Source organism: Salvia splendens, chromosome 21 (assembly GCF_004379255.2).
Source record: "Salvia splendens isolate huo1 chromosome 21, SspV2, whole genome shotgun sequence".
Classification (NCBI taxonomy): Eukaryota; Viridiplantae; Streptophyta; class Magnoliopsida; order Lamiales; family Lamiaceae; genus Salvia; species Salvia splendens.
The window spans coordinates 3,097,680-3,116,270 of record NC_056052.1 but is presented as its reverse complement, the minus strand read 5'-3'; the positions used below and the strand labels follow the sequence as shown (position 1 = coordinate 3,116,270).

At 40.1% G+C, this 18,591-nt stretch overlaps 1 pseudogene; it reads left to right on the top strand.

The window, feature by feature from the left end:
• The first annotated feature begins 935 nt into the window (after nucleotides 1-935).
• Nucleotides 936-17,971, top strand: LOC121785318 (annotated as a pseudogene).
• The last annotated feature ends 620 nt before the right edge of the window (nucleotides 17,972-18,591 follow it).

Genomic DNA, 18,591 nt, shown 5'->3' with positions numbered 1-18,591 from the left:
GGGTGTGAATAATGTGAGATGATGTTTAAGCTAGTTTGTGTTAGAAAAGAATAATTGTTTTGGTAAAAAAAAAATTTATCCTCCATCGTCGATATCACATATCTCGTTTCTTTCGTTTCCATTCACATCTTTCTCATTGATAGTAAATCGAGTCCCTAAAACGTATAAAGAACTTGAGCTTTAAAAAAGATTTAGGTGTACAAACGACATCTTCGAAAACAAATAAAAAGTAATTGAAAAAGTCGGGGTGTTACGCTTCTTTTTCACAACATCCAAATTAGTCTACCCTCCGGCAAATTTTAGTGTTTGAAAATTTTTGAAGGAAAAATAAAAGGCATTGTTGCCACTGTTGGATTTCGTATTCTTTCTCGCGTAAGATACTTAACTCTTCTTTTTCATTCCCTAGGTTTTGCATTTCTTGCTGAGTTTTTTCTTATTATCTCTTCTTGCTCTCCACCCTCAATTTAGAAATGGAGAAAGATGGCAAAGAAGAAAGTGGAGGTAGTGGCCATGGAAACAAAGAAGGCCAGGAATTCACTCCGCCACCGCCATCGCCGCCGCGGGAGAAGCTACTCTTCTCTATATCAAGCCTCTCCTACCCTAAAGGTGCCCACGGTTTCTGAATCAGCAGTTACGGTTTTGGAAATTGCCGAACTGCTGAGGGTGTTTTGCGGTTACGGTTCCAAAACCATCAGTTTCGGTTTCGGTTCTGAACCGGTGGTTTTTTCGGTAGTTTTTATGGTTCCAAACCACCGGTTCCGGCTTTGTTCCACGGTTTTCCAGCAGTTTTCACAGTTTTGCTTTGAAACCGCTCGGAACTGGCCGTTCCGGTATGGTTTCGGTTTGAGTAAATTCTCACGGTTCTAGTTAAGAACTGTAAGCACCGGTTAAGGTTTCGCGGTTAACCACCGGGACCGTAAACCTTGGGCACCTCGATGACCTACTTCTTTGGGCAGTCCCCCTCCTCCTCCTCCAGCTCTCGATTCCATGCCGAAGGTGGAGGTAATGGAACAGAAGGCAAGAAATTCACTCCTCCGCCGTCGTGGGGAAGATTCTTTTTTTCTATGGATTCCACCGGAACAACTTCTATAATTCAAAGGTAATACATTTAAGAGATACCGAGAAACTTGCAATTCTTGAAAAGTTTTTCCGATGTGATAAGAACCTAATCTTGGCCCTCACTGTTACACTGCACATCAAGATGATATTGAAGTGATACTCCGTAAGCTCATAGTCTCCATATTGAATATATATGATCCTTCTGATTGTCGAACCGTAGAATTTATATTGAAAGCGAAGTCGAAGAAGCATATGATTACGACGGGTAATATGAGCTTCTTCAAGTACAAAGGATTGGAGATACCCGACGTCTCCGCGCTTGAAATTCAAAAGAGTTTTTTTTTTTCAAGCTTGAAGCCATCTAATGTTTTGTGTTGAATCTTGTGTTGCTGCCCTCACTAAGGGTGAGATGATGGAGTGCGACTTTCTCCCATTTTATTTCAAGGCACATAATGTGACTGATATTCCACGACAAAATTCTTCAAGTCTTGAAGGTTAAAGTCATTTACCGCGACTTCATTCGTGTTTTCCATATCAAGCTGGTGGCCAAAATGGCGGCCTGTAATTACATATTTGCATATGTGCAACGATCCAAAAAGAATGCATTTGGCGATAAGATAACTATATTGGAGTACTTTTCTAGAAAAGAAAATTGGAGCGGATGTGAATCAAGTGAGTTAAGCTCATAATTAGTTTGTGCTCTTATCTGGTTGACCCGTTAAAACTTTAGTAATTTCGAATTAAGTTCGTGTTGGGTTGAGTTTGATTCGGGTAACCCATTAAATTCTATTATCTATGTTTGTGTAAATCAAATTTAAATCGTGTAAATCTGGTTTATATCGAGTAAGTCATGTTTAAAGACAAGTATAATCATGTAAATCAAGTCTAATCGTGTAATATTATATTTTAATCGTGTAATATCATGTTATGTTTTAATCATTAAATATTTATACTATACCATGCCAACATTGATTTCTCTAATGGCAACCAATGCTCTATCCGCGCATGTTCCTCATAGACCTCGCCAGACAGATCATAAACTTCGAAATAAAACAAGTTTTGATGCATCCAAAGCTCCTATCGAGGACTTGACGGTTGTAACTGAGAAAGGTTGGTTCGGTAAAACCTGGCTCAATGTCCCACACCTCACCCTTTAATTGAAGTTATTTAAAGATATACTTCCCCGTTCCATGTTAATAGAGTCGTTTTATTATTTTGAGAACTGAAACCGAACCGTAACCGCTAGTTCCGGAATCGTGGGCACCTATAGAGTAGGAGAGGCTTGAAATGGAGAAGAGTAGCTTCTCCCGCGGCGACGATGGAGTGAATTCCTTGTCATCTTTTTTTTCATGGCCACTACCTCCACTTTCTTCTTTGCCATCTTTCTCCATTTCGAAATTGAGAGTGGATAGCTAGAAGTGATAATATATAAAAAATAGCAATAAATGCAAAACCGCATGGAATGAAAAAGAAGAGTTGAGTATCTTACGCGAGAAAGAATAGAGGTGGATTGGAACGGTATACCGTACCAAGAACGTCATACCGTATACTCGTACAAAAAATTGCAGTATGACAAATATCATACCAATACCATACCGAATTTTTGGTATACCGCATTGTGGTACACCGAAAATTCGGTGTGATTAATTTTCTGTATCGTTACCTTACCATTGTTTTGGCATACCGCACTTTTACGGTATACCGTAATAACATTATGTAAAAAATCTATTCTATACACAAAATATTTAAGTATGATTTTCAAAGATTTTTTTCTTTTTAATTCTATTTTATATATTATATATTAAATATAATATGCTCTCTCTGTCCCATAAAAATATAGGCGGATGATATGGCACGGAAATTAAGATAAAATTGGTAAAGTAAGAGAGATGAGGTGAATGGTATGGTAAAGTAAGAGAGATTAGGAGAATGATAGTTAAAGTAGTGTTAGTGGATAATGAGATCTACATTATTAAATTTATATAACTTTCTAAAAATGGAATGCACATATTTTTGTGGGACGACCGAAAATGAAAAGTGCACATATTTTTATGGGACGGAGGGAGTAATATTTTAACATATACCAATTTTTCAATATGCACTAAGGATTCGGTATACCGTGGCATAAAAAAATTGATACTGTTAACATACCAAAAGATTTCGGTATACAAAAAAAAACTGGTATTTTTGTATTTTTCCAATACGATAAGTGCGATATTTCAATATTTTTCCTCACCCCTAAAAAAGAATACGAAATCCAGCAGTGGCAACAGGGCTTTTAAAAATTAAAATGGTAAATGTGGTATTTTTGTTTTAAGAAATTAGAATATGTGCTTTATAAACGGATTCCTCTTCAAATTAAAAATCCAAAATTTTAAACTATTCTGATTTTAGAATTACATAAACTACACCGTCTATGTTATTAGGAGAGTAATCAATTACTAATTAATTAATAATCACAAATTAACATCAAATCTTAGCCATTAGATTAGCAGATCTAATGGTTAAAATAATGTCACATTAATTATATTTTAAATTAAAAAAATATTAAATAAATTTAATGGGTATTAACGTCAATTCCCTCTCATCAAAATCATCTTAAAACTTTAAATTTACGTAACTCTCTCGATTTAAATTATTTTTCGCAAAAAATATATCAAATTAAAGATAATTTTATAAGGATTCCAACGAGATCTCAATTGCATATGTTCCGAAGATGTTCGGGTGATGAAATTCGATAAATTATATTTCAATTTTTGTACATGTTGATAAGCAGATTTTATCAACAAATGCAAAAAAAAATCTCAATATAGTGTATCCAAAATCTCAATATAATGTAGGTAAAATATCAATAAAACCGTGTTGATATTTTCTTGTACTTTTGTTGATATTCTCATGTCATATTGTTGATATTTGTAATACACTATGTTGATATAAAAAAAAACACCCACGAAAATTATCATATGATAACACAATGACGATATTACTCTTTTGTTGATATTTTGTTTACTATTTATTGAAATTTGTGAGCTTTAATCTCATTAACTCATTTCAAAATCTAAGGATATAGATTTAGTCTTTGGTTTGGTTTATGGTGTTGCATTAGAAAATGACTCAATTATATATTAAATAAATATGCATATTTAAATTTATTTTTATTGCAAATAGTTTTTTAAAACTCGATTAAAGATGAACTTAAAAATATTAATTAATATAAAAGTTTTAGATATATTTAATTAGATTTCTATTAATATCATAATGGATATAATTGAAATATACTCTAAATTAGTAGGTGTGGGTCTTATCTGGGTTGGTCACGGCTTGTGCCTGGGTTTGGCCTTGGTAGAGCTGGATTTCGAGTGGGCCTATGCTCGAGTTTGGAAATGGGCCAATTCAATGGCTCAGCTGATGTCCACTTTGTTTCACTGAAGGAGTAGGTCTGGGCCGATACATAACGAGTTTGTGTCTTGATGCGTTGGGTATAATATGAATATTGTTAATGAAGAATTACACCTATTTTATTTAGTTGGAATTTTTTTTAAAAATAAAAGTTGACTATTTTTCGTGGAGCACGAAATGAGAAAATAATACTATTAATTAATTGCGGATAAAGGGTATAATATGTAGGAGTACCACGGTAAATTTGTGTGCAATGTAAAGATACATATGTTGTAGTTAGACATATGTGTTTGGATTTGACTATGATTATGGATGGTGTATAGATATTGATCTGTTGAGCAGTCTATCCAAAAGAAAAATCCCTAACATTATTAGGGCTAGGGCTAGGGTGGTAGGATTTTCATGACTTTGTAGATATTGGGCTTTTCCCAAGTTCATGGACAATTCTATAGGCTGTTTGGTACAGCCCATAAAAATTATGCAGCCCATTATGTCGCGTTTGGTTGAGTCCACAAAACCTTGAAAACGTAGATCAAATGACTAAACCACCCTTGCCTTCGATTTCTCATACCTGCGAAAATGGCGGTAAAGGCAAATCGACTTCCCGTCGCAATGAAAATTGTGTGGGTTCTTGAGGTTTAAAAAATGATTTAGTACTGGTTTTAATATATTATTGGTAAAGTAAGAGAGATAGAGAATTTTTTAAATATTGCAGCCTTTACATGAGCAAACTTTTGCTATTACAAAAGAACAACAAACTACAAGGTCAATAAAACGAAGTAAGTACAATAAAAGAACAAGATGCAAACTATGGTCTTCTTCAAGTCGAGTCGAGATATCCCCCTCTCCGCAAGACGAGATACGCCCCGGCTAGTGCTCACAGATTGGCGCAACGTCCCCAAAGATGAAACGACTTTCCTCCGACCGAGTTGAAACACCTCAAACTCGTAGGCTCCGGCGAACTTGAATTGGAGGCGAGAACCGAGCAATGCAATGCTCCTAATGTGAACTAGAATGCTTGAGCTAGAGAGAAGAGAGAATGATTTGTTGGTGTGTCCTTCCACTCTAAGATCAAGCCTATTTATAGGCTAGAGAAATCACTTGAAAGATCTTGCAATCAAGTTATCTCTTTATGTATTTAGGGTTACCTAAGATGAAAGGCCATAGGTCTTGGCCACATCAAAGGTCTCCCACATTTTCCACATGTTTCCAACATGAAAATTGTGTTTGTGTTTCTGAGGTTTAAAAAATGATACTCTCTCCGTCTCCAAAGAGTATGAACTTTAGATTCAACTTGGGTTTTAATATATTATTGGTAAAGTAAGAGAGATAATTTTTTAAATATTGTCAGTGAATAATAAGTCTAGCCTTATTAAAAAAAGTTTATAAAATTGGAATGTTGATACTCTTTGGAAATGGACGAAAAAGAAATTAGTGCATATACTTCATTATATTAATACTAATTATTTTGACATCGTGATTTGTTTTAACTAGCACGATGGTGGCCAGTTGTGGTAGCAGATTTCAACCGCGATCAAAATAAACACTTAATTTTCCGACTCGTTAAATGAACTTGTCACAGTTATTCTAATTACTAGTGAAGTGAGAAAATGAACAAAATTTTTAGTCCATATATAAATGAGTCGTGTAAGTTGTAACTAGGGATGTCAATCGGGCTGGCCCGTCGGGTTTCGGGCCAACCCTACTCGGGTTGCGGGTCAATCGGGTGCGGGCTAATCGGGTTGTGATTTCTTTCGGGTTATAAAAGCTCAGCCCTGACCCTAAAAGCTCGGGTTTCGGGCTAGCCCAGCGGGTTAATCGGGTTGCTACCGATAATATTAACATGCGATCAATCCAATAAATAATGATTAAAATTATTAATATTCATACAATGTAAAACATTTAATTATGATATATTTGAGATATATGCTTAAACTCAATCATAAACATGATCAAATACTAATATTTGAGATATTTCGTAGAATTTTAATGCATGTTTTAGAAATTTAAATATTTTTTTTGTGAATTTGAAGTTTTTAATTTATTTATCAATTATTATATTAATAAAAATTCAATATATAATTTGTATATTTAATATAAAATTGAAAGTTATTTTTTAGTTAATATTAATAAATGAAATGTCGAATTAGGAGTAAAAAAAATAGAATAATAGAAATTTTATCGGGTTTTCGGGTCAGCCCATCGGGTTTTCGGGTCTGGCCCTAATGGGTTGCGGGTTAATCGGGTGCGGGCTAATCGGGTTTTGATTTTATCGGGCTAGAAATTTCCAACCCTAACCCTATAAATTTGGCGGGCTATTCGGGCCAGCCTACGGGTTACGGGCTACATTGACATCCCTAGTTGTAACGTCGAATTTGCTAGAATGTCGAAAATTTAAAGTTTAATTCGCACATTTCTTGAATTTACACGTGGCTAATGCATGGTGTAGAAATTTTGGTCAAACGTGGCTTGTAATTATTGGGGCTATGCACCACACGCAATCTAAAAAACATAAACAAACCATAGGAATTATCACTATTAATAATTACTCCCTCATTCCCCTATTTCCAGTCACTCTTTGACTCGGCACGGGTTTTAAGAAAGAGTTTGAATGTGTAGTGTGGAGTAATAAATGGAGGTATGTAGTATAATGTGGGGCCCCTTTGACTTTTTGTGTAATAAATTTGTTTGAAGTATTAAATGACCAAATAAATGTTGGAGGATTACATAATGGTATAGTGATTAAATAAATTCCATTTACTACTCTTGATTAATTAAAGTTGTTACTGCAAAAAAATTGAACATCCATTTATATTCATCTGGATTTAATGCAACAGACCAACAATAAACAAATGCAAAGAAAACAAACAATTCCAACTAAATCTGCCATTGAACAGTCTGCCATTAAACAATTCCAACAATTTCAACAATAAACAATTCCAACAATAAACAATTCCAAAGAAAACAAACAATTCCAGCATATTTGAATTGAAAAAAGAACGGTCTGCCATTGAACGATTTCAACTAAATCTAACCAGAATTAAACACAATACCGCGCTCTGCAGCGCGAAAGTAGCAACCTCCAACCAAACTCCGATCCTCCACCTGAGTTTCAGATCCGTCGATTAATGGGGACGGAGGTAGAATTTCAGAACCGTAGACGCCCTCGGACGGAGGCTGAGTTTCAGATCTGTCGAAACCGTTAGCCGGAGCTTCGGTTTCAGATCCGTTGAGAGCGTCGGACGGATCTTCGGTTTCAGATCCGTCGAGAGCGTCGGACGACCCAGTCCATCGGTGTTTCAGGGACGATACTGTCCATATTCGGAGGGAGGCGGAGGGGGAGAGTGAGTGAGGCGGAGGGGGAGAGGATTAATGAGAGAGAGTGGATGAATGAAAGAGAGTGAAGGAGGTAGAATGAATCGAGAGTGAGAGGGAGTTGCCTCAAACCCTAATGGGTTTTCAATTTGCCTTTTTTTTAATGTACATAATGGCAGTTTTTGTAAAATTTGCTAAACATTAGGGATAATTTTGATGTCTAAAAATGGTAAGTGAGAAGAGTGACTCTTATTCGGGGACAGCCCGAAATGGAAAAGAGTGACTCAAATTGGGGGACGGAGGGAGTACTATGATTCTTATACTACTACAAATTAACTATGAGCTTCATATTTTTATACTACGACTAATAAGATCAATAACTTTTTTTTAAATATTAGACTAGAACTACATGTAATATAAAATCCAAGCCCCTTAGCTCAAGTGGTTGAGAAGGGAGACAAGGATACCACGCCATCTAGAAGTTACGAGTTCGACCCCTGGGAGGCCCATCTTGGGGGGTTCTTGAGTCCTGGACCCAAGTGCTTGGGGAAATGAGGTTGGCTGACTCGTTCCTTCCCATTCCGATAATGAAGCGCGTCTCAGTGGTAAGACGATTCTCATTCCGACAATGAAGTGCTTGGGGAAAGGAGGTTGGCTGACTCGTTCCTTCCCATTCCGACAATGAAGCGCGTCTCGGTGGTAAGACGATTCACCTCCGACCTTTAGGGCGGGGGTCCGAGTCACTTCGGGGGTAGATGGGGAACCATCGTCGATCCTCCTTTTTTTAGAAATATGATTAATGCAAACTCTAAATATTGTATAAACTTCAAATTCTCATTCCGACAATGAAGTGCTTGGGGAAAGGAGGTTGGCTGACTCGTTCCTTCCCATTCCGACAATGAAGCGCGTCTCGGTGGTAAGACAATTCACCTCCGACCTTTAGGCCGGGGGTCCGAGTCACTTCGGGGGTAGATGGGGAACCATCGTCGATCCTCCTTTTTTTAGAAATGTGATTAATGCAAACTCTAAATATTGTATAAACTTCAAACTATAATCTGGATCCAACAGATGATAAAATAATAACAACAAAAAATGTCAACACAATGTCAACAGTTGATGTTGTGTTGAAATTGTGTTGAAATTATATTGACATTATGTTGACATCAAATCTTAAAATTTTAAACTGTATTAACATTGCGTTGACGTTATATTGACATTGTCTTAAAAAGTTTAGAATTTATACCATTTATGAGTTTACATTTTATCATTAATCTATTTTCTCATTTATGTATACATTTTATGCAAACATGATTCATACTTTCATAGTAACACGAAATTAATTACGGAATTATCAACAAACCTACAATTAATAAGTCTAAAATCTCCATTTGTAGCCGGAAAAATCCCCCTTTCGCAGTCCCTCCCCGCCGTCCGGCAGCCCCTTCTCCGCCCCATCACCGCCACAATCCTCCACACGCCTCTCTTCAGAAAAAACACATGTCGAATTTCCTCCAAATCAGCCTCAATTGCCACCCCCACCGCCGCTCTTCAACAAGGAGACCGCGAAGATATCGAATCCCTATTCTCCGATCACAGCTCGAATCAATCAATCAAAAATTACAACCGCGGCAACAAAATTCTCACCGGGGCCTCTTCCATTTCATCGGGCGTAAGGCTAGAAAACGTCAGCAAGAGCTATAAAGGCGTGACAGTGTTGAAAGACATTAACTGGGAAGTGAAAAGGCTGGAAAAGGTAGGACTTGTCGGCGTTAATGGCGCGGGGAAAACGACCCAGTTGAGGATTATATCTGGTTTGGAAGAACCCGATTCTGGGACTGTGATCAAAGCCAAGGAGAACATGAAAGTTGCCTTCTTGAGCCAAGAATTTGAGGTTTTGGGTAGTAGGACTGTGAGGGAAGAGTTTTTTAGCGCGTTTGAGGAGGAAATGGAGGTCTTTGGGAAGCTGGAGAAGGTGCAGAAGGCGTTAGAGAGGTCTGTGGATGATATGGAGCTGATGGGGACTTGGGGAGACTGTTGGATGAGTTTGATTTGCTGCAGTGCAGGGCTCAAGCTGTGGATTTGGATGAGGTTCATGTCAAGATCAGTAAGCTGATGCCTGCGCTCGGATTTGCACCTGAGGATGCGGATAAGCACGTTGGATCGTTCAGTGGAGGGTGGCAGATGAGGATGTCACTTGGCAAGATATTGCTGCAGGTATCATCAGCCATGTGAGGTTAGATTTTAACTATGTTTGAATTAGTTTTGAGTTCATAGTGCTGCTTGTTATAGTTGAGACATGTAAGCACATTGCATTTGACCAATGCAAATAAGTTTGAATCAGTTTTGAGTTAGTTGTGTTGGTTGTAATGGTTAAGGCGTGTGATCATACTGCGTTTGACACACAACTTATGTAGCTCTTGGTGTTTTTGTTGTTGTTAATAGTCTGTGAGATTATTTGCAGGATCCTGACCTGTTGCTCTTGGATGAACCTACAAATCACCTTATCTTGATACGATTCAGTGGCTCGAGGGTTACCTGAAGAGGCAAGATGTGCCAATGGTGATCATATCCCATGATAGGGCTTTCCTTGATCAGTTGTGTACTAAAATTGTTGAAACGGACATGGGTGTTTCGAGAACATATATGGGAAATTACTCGGATTATGTTATTGCAAAGGCGGCATGGGTTGAAGCTCAGTTTAGTGCATGGGAGAAACAGCTTAAGGAGATTGGACACACTAGAGAGCTCATTAACTGGTTGAGTGCAGGAGCTAATGCTGGCCGTGCTTCTACTGCTGAAAAGGTCTGTATTAAATCTATTGTTCAATTGTATCTGATCTTAAGTACTCAATACTTCTCGATTTTCTGACCTCCCCCACATTTTTCAACTTTAAGGACATGTAATTCGCATTTTTATGATTCCCTTCTCATTATGTTCTTGAGAAAATCTTCTTGTCTTTTAATTTGTGGTGGCAACAGAAGCTCGAAAAACTCAAGGATGAGGATCAAGTTGAGAAACCTTTTATTCGAAAGCAGATCAGAATTAGGTTCCCAGAGCGAGGAAGAAGTGGCCGAACTGTTGTGACAATGAAAAACCTCGATTTTAGCTTTGAGGATAAGGTAACCGACTTGTAAGAAAGCTTTTATATAGAGATCTTGTTCTTTTAAATTCAGGACTTATTTCAGTGCTTCGAAATTCAGCGTCTTTACATATCAGTCATGAGTTCATTCAGTATATAGTTTGTCATATGAATTGAATCTGTTCCAAATCGAAGAACTAGAGTTTACATTCTGTGAGGCATTGGATAGATTCATGCTACTACTTAAGGTGTATGCAAGTTCTATTTATATGGAGTTAATGAAAAAACTGTCCCTACTAGCAGTGTTTTCTGTTTATGGTTAAAGATAGAAAGGAAGGGATGTATTCATTACTACCAGCCATCAGTTCTTTGCTCCATTCATGTAACTACTGTTTTCCAGGTTCTGTTTAAGAATGCGAATTTGACAGTCGAAAGGGGAGAGAAACTTGCAATTCTTGGTCCCAACGGGTGTGGAAAAAGTACGTTGCTGAAACTGATTATGGGGATGGTAAAGCCAGACCGAGGTGAAGTTTTGCTTGGGGAGCATAATGTCTTACCAAACTATTTTGAGCAAAAACAGGAATGTTTTTGCTATTATCCATGTCTTTGTAAAAAATGGGTATTTTTTGTATGTTTTCACTTCTTCTATGTGGTTTAAGATACCCTATCCCTTTTGCAGGCGCGGAGGCACTTGATCTGGACAAGACAGTGATAGAAACTGTCGCTGAAATTGCGGAAGATTGGAGACTCGACGACATTAAGGGTCTCCTAGGACGCTGCAACTTCAAGGCGGATATGCTTGACCGGAAGGTTTCCTTTCTCAGTGGTGGTGAGAAGGTATACATCCATTTCTCTGGTAATTGTCCGTTGCAATACGCTGTTGGAGCTTAATTTGGATTTCATTCGACATGCCCGACTTGCATTTTGCAAGTTCATGGTCACACCTTCAACACTTCTAGTTTTGGATGAACCTACCAATCATTTGGACATACCCACAAAAGAGATGCTTGAGGTTTGCTTTCTAAGCCCCCATACGTATCACTTTTTTGGATGGATGGAGTATTTCCGATTACATTCATGATACTCTTTCTTGATTTGGTATATTTACTTATCAGGAGGCGATTAATGAGTACCAAGGGACTGTCATCACTGTTTCACACGTGATATGAAGCGAAAGGGTGACAACCAGGGAAAGCCCTTGATAGTGTATCAAAGGAGGAAGAAGCGTGAGGATCGGGATTGAGTCTACATTCGTGGGCTGTGTAATTAGTATAAATATTGTAAATAGTGTGTATTTTGTAAATAGGAGTGTGTATCTTGTAAATAGAATAAGGGGCGGTTATGATGCGCCTGTTGGGGTATGATGCGTCTGTTGGGGGGAGAGTCGGTTATGATTTTTTCCCTATTAATAGTTTAGGAGATTATGATTGAAAGGGATATAGACTGTATCAAGGGAAAGCCTGGGGCTTGGGCGGCACTGCCGATTGAATAAAGAATTTCTACAACTGTTTTCCTTTCAATTCTGTTCTTAACAATTGGTCCGACCTGCCGGATCCCGTCCTCACTTGAAAATGACGAGATCGCAAACGGAAAGGATGGAAGCGTTGGAAAAAGAGCAGCAAGGGATTCGAGAAGATCAGAGAGCGATGAAAGAAAGTCTGGAGATAATTACTGCTACCCTCACCGAATTATCGGTCGCCGTCAAAACTAAGTCGGAATCTCACTCCGGCGGAGGAGGGTCCAACGACGACGATGGTAACAAATCAGAGGAAGGTAGCGACACGGGCGAGAAACCCGACCAGGGGAAGAACAAAGGGGGTTTGCAATTGCCGTCGTTCGACGGAATGGACCCCATCGGTTGGCTAGCCCGTGCCAACCAACAGTTCGAGATAACCGGAACTGCGACGGAATCCCGAGTTGCAGCGGCGGTGGTGGCAATGGAGGGACCGGCTTTGTATTGGATGACTTGGCTGCGTTCTCGTAAGCCCTCCCTCACATGGAAGGGATTTTCGGAAGCATTGGTTTCTCGGTTCGATACTCGTTTCCAAGGGGACGCATTTGAGAGATTGGCTGATATTAAACAAATTAAGGGAGTCGAGGATTACGTCAATTTGTTTGTTCAACTCTCAAGTCAAGTACCGGGCTTAACCGACGCTCATTATCTCGGCTATTTCATGAAGGGTCTTAAGGATCCAATACGAGGATTCCTACGCCTATTCAGGCCGACTGAACTGGAATCGGCAATGGAATTAGCACGTGATGTAGAAGATAATTTGGCAATCCAGGGGGGAGGACGTACAAGTTTGAATTGGAATAATTCGACGCCAAGGAGAAGCGGCTGGAGTCGAAGCGGTTCAATGGCTTGGACTGACTCGATAGGAAGGCCAAGTCAGAATTTCACTAGTAGTAACTCACGTCCGGGTGAGAAATCTTCTATGTCAAGGGCCAGTGAAGCGATGCAGCATCCACAACGACCTCGTTTTACGAGGATCTCTTCGCAAGAATTGGCGGAATTAAAGGCTAAAGGGCTGTGCTTCCGGTGTCGAAAACCCTATTCTCCGGGGCATGAGTGTAGCCTCAAACAGTTGCGAGTAATGATCACCGAAGGAGAGAAGATAGACCTGCAGCAGTATGAATTTTATCAGCCAACGGGACTTGAGGAGATGAACGAGGAGCATGAAGAGTCTGGCGAAGGAGACGTTGAGTTGCCATTATATTCAATGGCGGGCATTGATACCGCTCGGACTATGCGCCTGCATGCAAAGTTGGGAGAACACACTATCATAGTTCTTATAGATAGCGGAGCAAGCCACAATTTTATATCAAGGGCACTCGTGGACCGGCTGCAACTACAGCCCGATCGAGAAGAGCGATTCGGCGTTCTCTTGGGAAACGGTTTACGCCAAGAAGCGGAGGGGGCATGCCGGAAAATTGAGGTAACATTGGCGGGATGTCAGTTCCTATTAGATTGTTTTGTGTTTCCGCTAGGTGGTGTAGATATGATCTTGGGTATGACATGGCTTTCGACCTTGGGAGAGGTGAAGCACTACTACGACAAAATGATAATGAAGTTCGAAAAGGAAGGTCGCTGCATCAAGCTGCGGGGCGATCCTCAATTGTGCCGGGGACCTATCGGACTAAAATCATTAATCAACTCTCGCGATGCACAAGTATGGGCGATAGTACTAGAAGAAAAGGGGGACGCTGAAATACACGAGCAAGAAGGGGTACAAGAAGTGCTGCAACAATTTCACGAAGTATTTGGGGATCCGAAATCCTTACCACCTGAGCGAGTGACAGACCATCGCATTACCTTGGAAGATGGTACTCGACCAGTTTCTGTGCGACCGTATCGTTATGGGCATCACCAGAAGGACGAGATTGAACGATTGGTGAAGGACATGTTATTGGCAGGGATTATAAGACCGAGTTCGAGCGCCTTCTCAAGCCCAGTATTGTTGGTTAAAAAGAAAGACGGGAGTTGGCGATTTTGTGTCGATTATCGAGAATTAAATAAGGTGACGGTACCGGATAAATACCCCATTCCGGTGATTCAAGAGATGCTTGACGAGCTGGCTGGGGCGGTTGTTTTCTCCAAAATTGATCTTCGATCCGGATATCACCAAATCCGTGTTGCATCCGAGGACGTACCCAAAACCGCATTCCGAACTCACAGTGGTCACTATGAATTCTTGGTCATGCCTTTCGGCCTCACGAATGCACCGGCGACTTTCCAATCCACTATGAATGACATGTTCAGGCCCTATTTGCGTAAGTTTGTGTTAGTTTTCTTCGACGACATACTCATCTACAGCCGTTCGTGGGAGCAGCATCGAGTGCACTTGGAAACTGTGCTTTGGATTTTACAAGAAAATCAGTTTTTGGCAAATCACAAGAAGTGTACATTTGGTTGTCGGCAAGTCGAATACTTGGGTCACATAATTTCGAAGGATGGAGTAGCAATGGATCCGGATAAAATTAAGGCTGTGCTAGAGTGGCCGAGACCTTCGAGTATACGCGAGGTACGAGGATTCTTGGGTTTGACTGGGTACTACCGCCGTTTTGTCAGGGAGTATGGCTTGATTGCGAGGCCATTAACGATGTTATTAAAGAAAGACGCTCCCAAAGGCTTTGAGTGGACTGTTAAAGCGGAAGAGGGCTTCTGTCGCTTAAAGAGGGCTCTTACGGAGGCACCGGTGTTGGCATTGCCCCAATTTGATCGCCCCTTTGTTATCGAATGCGATGCTTCCGGAACGGGCATAGGGGCGGTACTAATGCAGGAGCATCGACCGATTGCCTATTTCAGCAAATCTTTGGCTGATCGTACCTTGACAAAATCGGCGTATGAACGGGAAATGATGGGCCTCGCTTTAGCCGTTCAGCATTGGCGACCTTATCTACTGGGAAGGAAGTTTGTGGTGCGAACCGATCACCGGAGCTTGAAGCATTTGCTATATCAGAAGATTGTTACTCCCGCGCAGCAAGTTTGGATTGCTAAGTTGATGGGATATGACTTTGATATTGAGTATAAAACTGGAATTTCTAATGCTGCGGCGGACGCTCTATCACGACGGGACGGTGATGCCGAGTTGTCAGCATTAAGTAAGGCGGAGTGGCTGGGCTTCGAGGGGATTGAGAGCGAGCAACGGAGTGACGAGTATCTCAAGGCCATCATCGAATCAATTCAGCGGCAGCCGGACAGTAGACCGGGTTTTCGGTTGGTGGGAACGAAATTATTCTTTCACGATCGCATCACGCTACCGGCAGCATCGCGATGGATTCCCGAACTTCTTCATGAGTTCCATGATACCCCGTCTGGGGGACACGCAGGAGTATTGCGAACATATCGACGGATCGCAACCAACGTTTATTGGAAAGGTATGTTCCGTACTGTTAAAGAATATGTTGCTAAATGTTTGATTTGTCAAAAGATGAAATACGAGGCAATGTCACCAGCCGGGTTGCTACAGCCGTTGCCTATTCCGCAACAAATTTGGGAAGATATTTCTATGGATTTCATCACATGCTTGCCTAAGTCGAAAGGATTTTCTGTGATATTGGTGGTGGTTGATAGGTTATCTAAGTATGCTCATTTCTTACCATTAAAGCCTCCGATCACTGCTCGCTCGGTGGCGGAAATCTTCATGAAAGAAGTGGTCCGCTTGCATGGAATTCCCAACTCCATTGTTAGCGATCGTGATTCCATGTTCATAAGTGTTTTTTGGAAAGAATTATTCGCGCAGTCCGGTACTCGCCTCAAGTTCTCTACAGCCTACCATCCTGAAACGGATGGTCAAACGGAGGTGACGAATCGAGTGTTGGAGACATACCTCCGTTGTTTCACTAGCGAGCAGCCCAAGCAGTGGGTGAGATGGTTGGCATGGGCAGAATTTTGGTACAATACTTCATACCAAACCGCGGCGCGAATGACTCCCTTCGAGGTGGTATATGGTCGGCCGGCTCCAACTCTTCGCCGTTTTCTGCCCGGGGAGTGTAAAATGCCGGCAGTGGTTGAAACTTTGGCCAGCCGAGATGAAGTTTTGCAGCGACTTCGGGGAAATCTAATGCAAGCACAGCAGGAGATGAGCATTCAGGCCAACAAGCACCGTCGAGACGTAGAGTTTATGATTGGTGATAAGGTGTTTCTGAAGGTCCGACCGTTTCGGCGAGCCTCGTTGCGGGATGGTAAGGATCATAAGCTGTCGGCTAAGTTTTATGGGCCTTTCGAAATTCTTGCTCGGGTTGGGAGCAGAGCATACAAGCTGCGCCTTCCGGAAGGCAGCAAGGTACATCCGGTGTTTCATATCTCTCAACTAAAGAAGGTGGTGGGAAATCATGAAGTTACAACTGAATTTCCGGAATCTATAGAACTGCCGGTCTTGCCAATGCTCGAGCCAGAACAAATCTTGGCATTGCGGGTGATTCCAATGGGGGAACGTGAAGTTGAGCAACTATTGGTGAAATGGAAAGGTGAGGGTGAAGATGGGGCTACGTGGATCGACTTGCAACATTTTATGGGGCAATTTCCAGATTTTGACCTTGAGGACAAGGTCGATTCTAAGGGGGATGGAATTGATATGAAGCGAAAGGGTGACAACCAGGGAAAGCCCTTGATAGTGTATCAAAGGAGGAAGAAGCGTGAGGATCGGGATTGAGTCTACATTCGTGGGCTGTGTAATTAGTATAAATATTGTAAATAGTGTGTATTTTGTAAATAGGAGTGTGTATCTTGTAAATAGAATAAGGGGCGGTTATGATGCGCCTGTTGGGGTATGATGCGTCTGTTGGGGGGAGAGTCGGTTATGATTTTTTCCCTATTAATAGTTTAGGAGATTATGATTGAAAGGGATATAGACTGTATCAAGGGAAAGCCTGGGGCTTGGGCGGCACTGCCGATTGAATAAAGAATTTCTACAACTGTTTTCCTTTCAATTCTGTTCTTAACAACACGACAGATATTTCATTCGGCAAATTGTTAATCGAGTATTGGAAATAAAAGATGGGATGATACTGGACTATGCAGGAGACTACAATGTAACTCAAAGTCCACGCTTCTTTGTTGATGGATTATATGAAACTGTCTTCCTCTAATACGATTTTTCAGAATATTGACACACTCTGGTTATTTGTTTTGATGCTCGTAGTATTACCTGGAGAAGAACCTTGAAGCAAGAGAAAGGGAGCTCGAACGGGAGGCTGAGTTAGAGGAGAAGTCTCCAAAAGCTAATTCCAAATCCAAGATGACAAAGGTATGTATGAAGCTGGAGATTGTAGGTCATTTGTTAAGTAACCTCACAGTGTGTGTGGGCTATTGTTTTACGAGCAGGCGAAGAGGGAAGCTAGGAAGAAGCAGAAGATGCAGGCGTTTCAAGCTGCTAAGCAGAAATCCAAAGGACATAAAAATGCTAAAAGATGGAAATGAAAGAGAGTCATATACATTAGAGTTGCAGGGAATGATAGATCAGTTAGTTAGTATATGTTGTTCATTTGTAAATTACAGAGATAGGTAACTTGTATCATTAAGAACATTCTTATGAAATTTCTTATTTTGGGACAAGAAAGACAACTGTAGTTCTCTGCAGTTAACTTCTCAAAGTCCATGCTTCTTTTTATGGATTATATGAAGAAAGTGTCTTCCTCTTAAAAGATTTTTTTTAGAATATTGATACAATATTATATGTTTTGAGGGAGATAAGTGAGCCTTCTCATGCTTCTTACATGGTGAGAGTTCTTCCTTGGTGATGGGGAATTATATGTTTTGATTTAGGAGATAAAATTATTAAAGGCACGAAATGATTAAAGAAATTAATTAAGATTATTTGCAAGTACTCCACGTCAACTTCCCGACAAGCCACATAGCTAAAATTCGCCACCTAATCTCGCAAATGGGAATTCACCACCCGAGACGAAGTTCGAGATATTAGATGACAAGTTAAAAGTCGTATAAAAAGTTAAAATATACAAAATTTATTAGATACTAATTGTTGGGATAAAAGAAAATTAACTTAATTTTTTGCAATAAAATTACCAAGATATTATAAAATACAAATATATGCATAGTAAGTACTCCCTCCGTTCCATGTTAATAGAGGCATTTTTTCTATTTTGGAAAGTTCCAAGTTAATTGAGTCATTTTTATTTTGGGCAAAAAGTGATTCTCCATTTTACTTTATTCTCTCTTTATCTCTCTTACTTTACCCTCTCTTACTTTTTTCACCATCTATTTAACACACTATTTT